This window comes from Hyaena hyaena, unplaced genomic scaffold, assembly GCF_003009895.1.
Source record: "Hyaena hyaena isolate Hyena2069 unplaced genomic scaffold, ASM300989v1 scaffold_245, whole genome shotgun sequence".
In the NCBI taxonomy this organism is placed as follows: Eukaryota; Metazoa; Chordata; class Mammalia; order Carnivora; family Hyaenidae; genus Hyaena; species Hyaena hyaena.
The window spans coordinates 38,857-49,590 of record NW_024080878.1 but is presented as its reverse complement, the minus strand read 5'-3'; positions in this window follow the sequence as shown (position 1 = coordinate 49,590).

Here is a 10,734-nt window from a genome sequence, read left to right as displayed (position 1 = left end):
CTACATTCTATGATCCTAACTAATAAACTCTCCTGTACTCTACCTCTCATGTGGATTTTTCTAACAGCCTCACCCTTTGCTCTCCCAGTTCTACCCTTTGTCTACCACCAGCTTTTCTATGTTCTATCTACAATCATGCTACGGCTCTTCAGTGTAGCCTGCTTTTAGATCTCCTTTGCTTACACACCAGGTAATTCTAATAACTTCTAACCTTTATTATACGAGTCAGTTATACAATCTCCTATATCCTCACAGCTATCCTAAGAGATAAATACTATTATTATGACCACGGTTGCAGTGAGAAAACTATGGGTTCATGAGATAATTAATCTGCCAAAGGTGATACAGCTGTAAGTGTGCATGCACAGTATGTTTACAGCCAGGCAGGGACTCTGGAGACTCACTTGTGTGATCATAGGACTAGATGATAATAAAGCCTCCCTCACTAAAATTGCCTTTGCATGACATTCCAGGTCTTACTGTTTGGCCTCATTTCCTGCTGCTAACCTTCTCCATATGGGGAACATCTGACTGTTTCCAAAAAATAGTATGTCCTTCAAGGCTCCTCTACTTTGCACATGTTTTTTAAAATAACATGTAATGTTCTTCCTGCCCTTCTCTGCCTGCTAAAATGTAGCTTTCATGAACAAATGATTCAATGTCTCCTCCCTCTGAAGCTTCCTCAAACCTCCCTGGTTGTGTTGGTGATGTCTTCCTTCAGATTCACATCCCATGTTATTGTGATGAGATGAGGATTGGTTTTTGTTTTTTTTTTAAGTAAAAAAAATTAAGCTTGACTCCTATATTTGATAGGGAAGAGACTTAGTTTAAAATTCTGTCTCCCCCCTGGGGCGCCTGGGTGGCTTAGTCGGTTAAGCGTCCGACTTTCGCTTAGGTCATGATCTCGCGGTTCGTGGGTTCGAGCCCCGCGTCGGGCTCTGTGCTGACTGCCGGCTCAGAGCCTGGAGCCTGTTTCAGTCTGTGACTCCCTCTCTCTCTGACCCTCCCCTGCTCACGCTGTCTCTCTCTCTCTCTCTCTCTCTCTCTCCTAGAAATAAATAAAACATTTAAAAAAAAATTCTGTCTCCCCGAAGTTGCAGGCTAAGCCTCATTTTAATGCACAGATTTTACTAAGACTTGTTCAAAATCTGCAGGAGAAAATGGAATAGCATATTCTCCAGAAAGCCTCCATGATTGCTACTTCAACGCACTCATCAATACACTACTTGGTCAACTCAGTATTTATTTTATGTGGACATGTACTGAAGATAGTTGGTTGCTCTTTAAATACATTTTAAGAGTAATGTCACCTGGTAGTGTGAGTGCATATAGATATTTCTACAATCTTGCTTATTTTAATTTATAAGAGGTGAACAAAGAATTTCTCAAAATTCTAGCAGCGGTTGCTGGAAATGCAGGAGAAACAACCATTTGTTAATTCTAGACATAACCCCTATTTACTGTAGTATTGAATCACATTTGACCTACGAAAGTGACCATCATACTAAGGGGCACCCCAGTATCACCAGAGGAACTTTATGAAAACAACACATCTCCATTCACATTCACAAGTTTTTTGCAAGCTTCTCTGAGAAGTGGCAAGGGTGTGAGGGTATATGTACTCTGCACAATCTTTCTCATGGTTTTTGGTTGAAAATTTTTGACTTTCATGATACATTCTTTTCATGTATGTTGATGGTAAATTCTGTTTTCTTAAAAACTATTCCAGCACATTAGTGATAGAAGATTATGTCAATATGACATTATTTCCATTCTTCCTGATGACCTTGGTAGGTGCTGGAGAGAAAGATGCCTATCCAATTTCTCAGCTTCTCTGTTTGTTTTCCCCAAGCCTTGCCCTCTTTATTAACCTGGCTTTTGCCTTGAGTTTACTATCCTTTTCTGTTTTCAGTTCTTCAAATCTTCCCCTGTGGAGTTTTTTGGACTCCCTCTCTACACAGGAGTAGGGAGTTAACATTTTTAATTTCTAGCTTCTCTGAGGCCACAGTTTATTTAATACCTCCTAACATGCTATTAACACCATAGGTACTTAATTATTAGAGGATATAGAAAAATGTTCATTATAGGGAGTAAAACAACTCTAAAATTCCTACCTTCCACAGAAAGAAGATCACCTCCAGTCCTTTAGACTCACAAGGTATTAAGCTACAAGAATGTACAGTCTTGCAGCTCAGGTGGTTTTCTACAGTTCTTGCTGTGAGATCACGTGTCTAATACAGGGATAAGCTTTAAGGCGATTTTCCCCTGTGAATGCCTGTGATGAGTCCCCTCATGTCTTAAAGTCTTATGTTATGACCCCTGTAACATAGAAGGCTGAGTCTTCTCCATTCCTTAAGAATGGGACTCAGCACCATGAAGATTTTAATGAGAGTTTTTGGGCCACTGGAGACCATTATCTTGAGACCACTGCTTCAGACACGAGGAATCTTATGCTCTGTGGATCTAGTACCCAGTGTGATGGCCTCAAAAATATTTTTAAATCTCTACATACCATACAGACTTTCCAGTGATGTTTGTACTTCTTCTGAATAACAATCAAAATGATGGAAATTCAACTTGTTAAAAATATATCTTGGGATATAGATATTCCCTCAGGGATATTTTACTCCCTGTCAAATATCATTTATTTTGTAATTCTGACAATTTGCCAAGTCCCTCAGATTTCCTCTGCCCTATACACAGGGCAAGGGAAGGGCAGGTTTGAGACGCTATTGCCTGGGGAAATGTTCAGAAGAAGGCGAGTAGGAAGAAAATGAACACACAGCACAAGCAATGTGATTTCTTTCTCATGAGGCAACTCTGCTGGGGAGGACCTTGCTAAAAAAAATCCTCAGTCACTATACTGCTATTCATGGTTTTCACAACAGCTCCTAATTGCCAATTGCATCTCTCATCAGCTCTGACTTCAAAGTCTTTCACCATCAGTGCTATTGTTTACCTAATTTGCAATCAAGTCTTTTCTCCAATATCTGATATTGTAACCCTCAATAATTGTGGCAAGCCAGTCAACACCCTGTCTCCTGATTAAATTCTGCATTTCCTCATTCTAAAGTCTATGCTGTCTGGAAATCCCTTTTCCTGAGCTAACCTATCCAAACTCCTGCCCATTCTTCAAGGTTCAGAACAAATACCTATCCAAGAAGCCCTTTACTTGTATAAGTTAAAAGCCAAGAGAAAAATTAAGGTCATTAAGAAGGAATTCTATTAGGAGAGGTACTTTTTTAATTTTTTTTTTAATTTTCAAATTTTCATTTAAATCCTAGTTACTTTACATGCAGTGCAATATTGGTTTCAGGAGTAGAATTCAGTGATTCATCACTTACATACAACACCCAGTGCTCATCATAACAAGTGCCCTCCCTAGTACCCATCTCTCAGTTAACCCATTCTCCATCTACCTCCCTCCATCAACCCTCATTTTGTTCTCTGTTTTTAAGAGTCCCTTATGGTTTGTTTCCTCCTTTCTTCCCCACCCCCCCATATGTTCATCTGTTTTGTTTCTTAAATTTCACTTATGAGTGAAATCATATGGTATTTGTCTTTCTCTGAATAAATTATTTCTTTTAGCATAATACACTCTAGCTCCATTCAAGTCATTGCAGGTGGAAAGATTTCATTCTTTTTGAATGAATGATATTCCTGTGTGTGTGTGTGTGTGTGTGTACACATACATACACAAACCATCTCTTCTTTATCCATTCATCAGTTGATGGACATTTGGGCTTTCTCCATAGTGTGGCTATTGTTGATATTGCTGCTATAAAAATCAGGGGGCATATGCACTTTTGAATCTGTATTTTTGTATCCTTTGGGTATATACCTAACATTGTAATTGCTGGATCATAGGGTAGTTCTGTTTTTAACTTTTTGAGGAACCTCCATACTGTTCTCCAGAGTGGCTGCAACTGTTTGCATTCCCACTAACAGAGGAGGGTTTCCCTTTCTCTGCATCCTCATTCTTGTGTTAATTTTAGCCATTCTGACAGATATAAGGTAGTATCTCATCATAGTTTTGATGTGTATTTCTCTGATGATGAGTGATGTTGAGCATCTTTTCATGTGTCTATTAGCCATCTGGATGTCTTCTTTGGAAAAATGTCTATTCATGTCTTTGAGAGGCAATTACTTTGTTTTTGTTTTATGTTTTTAGTTAAAAAATTTTTAATGTTTACTTATTTTTGAGAAAGAGAGAGAGAGACAGAGCACAAGCAGGAGAGGTGCAGAGAGAAAGGGAGACACAGAATCCGAAGCAGGTTCCAGGCTCTGAGCTGTTAGCACAAAGCCTGATTTGGGGCTCAAACACACAAGCTGTGAGATCATGACCTAGACTGAAGTCAGACACTCAACCAATTGAGCTAACCAGGCACCCCAAGAGGCACTTATGTTGGATGTCCTCCACTGCATTCCAGAACCTCAATCCTAACAGATGTGATGCAATAGTCTAGTGAGCTGTAGATAACAGTAAAATGAAACTTTTAAAACTAGGCAGATATTTTCTCTGCCTTTCCTAGATCTCTCTTGCCAAGCCAGTGAACAGCTTCTTTGAGAGCTGGCTGCTAATGTTCGCAGCCATACTCTTTTGAAAATTGCTCTCCGCTGAAAGGAGACTAGAAATATCTGGGAGTAAATGCCCTCAGTCCCAGCATGGCCCATAGCCAAGAACTAAATGAAACAGTGATTTAGGAACAACATTGACAAGCACTCCCTATTGCTTCAGGGTAGGATGATCCTGAGGTGTCATCCCATGCTCCGGTGCTCCCTGTGGGATCAGAATGAAGCTACACTTCAGCAGAGCCCACAGCTTTATCTGGCTTCTCCTGGTTCTCTCTCATTCTTACAGTTTTCCTTAGCGATCACTCCTCCCTAAACCACTTCATGGTCATAGGATAGTCATAAGACAGGCTCGATGAATATGCAGGAACGAGGGCTGTATACACCGTACTATGCACATTCAAATTTTTTAAAAAATCAAATATAAACATCAGGTTCTGATTACTCCCTCAGATTCCTCCTCCCTGAGGGACTAGTTCTAACCCTTAACCATCACTGACAGTCATGTCAGTGGAATTTCTGTCTATGAGTCTTTTTGCACTTGCTCCTCGCCCACTGGGATTTCTACTTCTTGCCAACTGGCTCTGATTAGTAGAGACTGGATTAACTCAAGTCAACCATTTTTTCTGTGATTTTGCTCCTTTAGTTAAACTCTCCTGTTCTGGTATCAGTATCCCCACAGTTGTCCCCTCACTGATGGCTGACTTCATCACTGTGGTCACCGTGTGTGTCATAGCCGTCTCCTACATCTGTATCTTCATCACCATCCTGAAGATGCAATCCACCGAGGGACGCCACAAGGCCTTCTCCACCTGTACCTCCCACCTCACAGTGGTCTCTCTGTGCTATGGGACCATCACACTCATTTAAGTGATGCCCAAGTCCAGTTACTCAACGGACCAGAACAAGTTGGTGTCTGTGTTCTACATGGCGGTGATCCCCATGTTGAACCCCCTCATCTCCAGCCTCAGGAACAGTGAGATGAAGGGGCTCTGAAGATCAGTGAGCTTGGCAGAAAAATATTTTCTTAATGCAATCTGTTATTTTATGGTATTTGATATAATAATATACCATAATAATAAAAGGAGGGGCACCTGGGTGGCTCAGTTGGTTGAGCGTCCAACTTTGGCTCAGATCATGATCTCAGAGTTCCTGAGTTTGAGCTCTGCATCGGGCTCTGTGCTGACAGCTCAGAGCCTGGAGCCTGCTTCAGATTCTGCGTCTCCCTCTCTCTCTCTTCCTCTCTCTCTCTCCTCCCCTCCACCACTCACACTCTGTCTCTCTCAAAAATAAATAAGCATTAAAAATAATAAAAGGAAATAGTGTCTGTGGTCTAAATACATTGGTTCATATGTCATAAGCCATATGGAGTTTTATAGTAAATGAAGGGGTGGTTTTTTTTATATCAAATAGTAAATCAGAGGTCCATGGTGAGTTACTTTAACTAAATGAAATTCATAATTAGAAACACACATTGATTCATGTGAAAAAATACCTTATCAGTTGAAATCCTTTTAAAATATAATTCACATATTTTCTTCAAAAGTTGTTCTCTGCCATAAGTTAGGGTTATTGTACCTCCAAACCTTTAAGACATTTTCTATAACATTTTATCTTGCAATGAGTGTGATAACTCTATGTATGGCTGAGTACCTCTGAGAGGAAATGACAAGGTGCAACCAGACAGAAAACTGGTGGAACTGTTTTCTTACAGGAAGGTTATCTGCTGAGGATGGGTTTTGTGAACCCACAACATTCTGGCCTGTGTACCTGGTCCTTGGCTCAGTCACATATGGGGGTACCCAGAGAAGAAAAAGAAGAGATGTCCCTGACTGACCTGTGAATTATGTCAGGTCAAAATAAGTGATTCTCTGTGGGAATGAGCAGGGTTCCTGGTCTCCTCAGGGACAAGGAGTGAACAAAACTCTCAGAGTGACTCATTCATGGTCAACCCTATCCTGCTCTCAGGAAGCCAGAGGGAATGGATTGGCTCTTCTCTGAATTTTTTACTGCACCCTGTGGAGACTTAACCACTTTCATGGGCTGACAATGACCACATTTATTTACTTTTCCTGCCCCCTCATTAGTGTTTCAGACACACAATCTCTCTTTATGCAGATATACTCATAGGGCACTAATCATTTCATTCATGCATTTATTCTTTCATACACTCAAAAATTGTATTGAATGATCCTTTTGAATGCATAAAGAAATATAATTTTATTGAATGATCTTATATTCAGGGATTGTCCTAGACTAGGGAATTTATGTGACAAGCATGCAGCAATACCTGCCCACATGGAATTTATCTTATGGCATGAGAGAGGCAATAACATAAAGAAGTTGGTGATACAGATTATTAGAAGGAGAAAGAAAAAGCAGAGCAGAGTAAGGAAGACGAACATGATAGGAGCTGGGAGAGGTCAATGCAGGTGTCACCAGGAAGATAACACCTAAGCATGGATGCAGGAGGTAAGGGCATTTCTTGTCTTATCAGGTAATACAGTTACCTGTTGCATATGTGCAAGTTTAACCTTCCATTCATATGCATAGAGTTTACCTTTGAGGCAATGGCTGGCTTGATCATTTTAACTAATCCAGTGTTGAGCACAACCAGAACAAATGATAAAGTGTTAAATATATCTTAAACACTACATTAGAAGATAACAAGGAATTGCCTCACCAGCGACTGTGAGAATCCAGAGAAGTAGACTTAACACTCAAAAATGCTTTTGAGGGTGCCTGGACTCGACTCTTGATCTCAGGGTTTTAAGTTTGAGCCCCACATTGGTTGTAGAGATTATTTTTTAAAAATCTTTATTGGGGTGCCTGGGTGGCTCAGTCAGTTAGGAGTCCAATTTTGGCTCAGGTCATGATTTCACAGCTCATGATTTAGAGCCCCGTGTTGAGCTCTGTGCTGACAGCTCAAAGCCTGGAGCCTGCTTGGAATTCTGTATCTCCTGCTCTCTGCCCCTCCCCCACTTGCACTTTCTCTCTCTCAAAAATAAATAAACATTTTTTAAATAAAAAAAAATCTTTATTAAAAAAATGCTTTTGCCATGAGAGAACTTGACAAGTCAGAAGGAAGTATTGTTATCAACTCAGGCTATGGATTTAGTCTTCTTCTGGGATGAGAAGAGGATAAGTCAACATCTAGAACATGCCCAGGGGGACAGTTCTAAATGATACAGCTCACAAATATCCTTAGGATAAAGGGAAACCTGAAGTGAACAAGTCTTATGCAGATTTGCAGCCCTGGAGATGTAGGGTCTCAAGCCCTGACTTGGATACAAGATAGCCAAGGACAGGTAGTGCCTCAAGGTGAACTCAATGAGCAAACAACTCAAGCCTCAATTATTCCTATCAACGATTATTCAAATACAAACACTAGCCCACAGTGAAAGATAATGACTGGCAAGAAAGGAAATAAGGTCCCAAATGTGGGAGCCATGCAGACAACAAACAGCAGAAACAAAACCACTCAGATTTAAGATATGGGAATACAATAGACACAGACTGTAATAGTACTTTCTTTACACACAACACACACACACACACACACAAAGAAGATGATAGCAATGTCAACATCCTGGATGTAGTATTATACTATAGTTTCACAAGATGTTCCTATTAGGAGACATTGGGTTGAAAATACACAGGAACGCTGTATTATTCATACACCAGCACGTGGACTAAAAATTATCTCAAAAAGTGTACTTCGAAAAGGGGGACACGCTGAGGAAGACCTGGGCACCAAGGCATTCTGAGCAGCCATTCCTGCTTATATCTATTGGGACACTTAGCCAGTGAGCTCCTTGAAACAGGGACCATATTTTAATCACAATGTACCCACGGATAAAGCTTAGTATATTGGTTGCTCCATTAATGCCTGTAAACAAGAACTTCAGTGAGAATTATCACCAAAGGAACTAAGTGCTAAAAGTTGAAAAGCAGGAATTGGAAGAGCTCTTTCCAAAGAGGTGGGACACAGGCAGTGGCCTCATGAAAATGTGGAAGGCATACAAGAGCTACAAAAGCAAAATTGGCTTAAGCGTCCATGATCCTGGAAAGCAGGAAAAGCACATACTGGGAGCTCACCATCCTGTATCACTTTCACCTTGAAGAATTGGCTAAATGTAAAGTAATGTCTGAGAGGCTAAAAAGCATGTAACCCACATTACTTGCGGATAAACCAGATTTTTGAAGCTGTAAGAGGCTGGGGAAATTCTAATTCAAGGTCAAGCAAGGAGAGAGGGTCCTAGTAAAAATCCTGTTTTCAACTAGAACACTCAGAGCAAGGGCAAACCAGTAGTCTGGGCATCACAAAGACTGAAGCCCTGCTTCCAGTAATCTCAATACCATTTTGGATTAAGGTGTTCTGCCTCACCCTAAATGCCTGGCTGCAGGAAAAATAATTTCTGGATGAAATTTAAATCATCCATTTTCTCAAGTTTTCTCTATGATTTGCTTTCAGAACTGAGGTTTAATTAACATGTAAGAATTATATATATTTAAAGCCTGCTACTCTTAGACTTCCTTATGTGTTGTGAAATAATCACCATCATCAAGTTAATTAACATATCCATCACCTCCCATGGTCACACAGAGGTAAGTCTTCATGATTGCTTTTTCATGATTTTTTTTCTTCCTCTTTCCATGTTTGATTTCTCCTTCCTTGGCTCTTTCTCTCGGCTTTCCATTTTTCCTCTTTCATTCCTTCTTTCCTCCATCCCTCTTTTCTTGTATTGTTAGAGCCAACTGATAGAAAAATTCCCAATAATGAAGAGTAGGGGTATCTGGGTGGCTCAGTTGGTTAAGCGTCTGACTTCTGCTCAGGTCAGAATATCACAGTTTGTGAGTTCGAGCCCCACGTTGGGCTCTGCACTGACAGCTCAGAGCCTAGAGCCGGCTTCAGATTCTGTGTCTCCCTCTCTCTCTGCCCATCCCCCCACTCATGCTCTATGTCTCTCTCTCTCTCTCCAAAATAAACAAACATTAAAAAAAGTTCTTTAAAAAAGAAAGAAAAATTAATAATAATGAACAGTAATTTTATAAGAACCACCTTTCAAAGTTCTCTGCACAAAACCCAAGACTCTTACTTTATACACAGAGCACAGAATTTTCCATGAGAGCTCCTTGTTAGAATACAGAGACACAACTGATTTTTGTATGTTGATGTTATATTTTGCAACTTTCTTAATTTGTTTATCAGTTCCAACAGTTCTTTGGTGGGTCTCTAGGATTTTCTATATGTAAGATCATGTTATCTAAAAACCGTGACAGTTTTACTTCTTCCATTCTGATTTGGATGCCTTTTAATTCTTTATCTTGCCTAATTGCTCTAGCTAGGACTTCCAGTACCATCTTAAACAAGGGATATTAAAAGTGGATATCTTTTTATTATTCCTATTCCTGGAGGAAAGCTTTCAATCTTTCACCATCGGGTATGATTTTAGCTGTGGTCTTGTCACTTATGGCCTTTATTATGTCAGAATCCAATCCTTCAATTCTTAATTTGTAGAAAGTTTTTATTATGAAGCTATGTTGAATTTTGTAGATGCTTTTTCTGCATTTGTGGAGATTTTAAATGTTTTATTCTATTAATGTGATATGTCACATTTATGACCTGCGTAATGCTGAACCATTCTTATACGATAGGGATAAATCCCAGTTTATCATGGTATATAGTCATTTTAACATGCTGTTAAATCGGGTTATTTTATTGAGAGGTTTTGCTTCTGTGTTCATCAGGGAACTGGCTTCTAATTTTCTTTTCTATAGCGTCCTTATATGGCTTTGATATCAGAGTAATGTGGATCTTGTAAAATGAGATTGAGAGTGTTCTCTTTATTCTTTTGGAAGAGTTTGAGAAGGATTGGTGTTGACTCTTCTTTAAATGTTTGCTAAAATTCATCAATGAAATCGTGTGGTCCTCAGTTTTTCTTTGTTGGAAAGTTTTTAATTATTGCTTCAATCTCCTTACTGATTATTGATGTTCAGATTTTCTATTTCTTCATGTTTAATCTTGTTATGTTGTTTCTAGGAATTCATCCATTTCTTCTAAGTCCTCCAATTTGTTGGTGTTTAGTTGTTCATAGTAGTCTCTTATGATCCTTTGTATTTTTGTGGTATCAGCTGTGCTGTGTTCTTTTTCATTTCTAA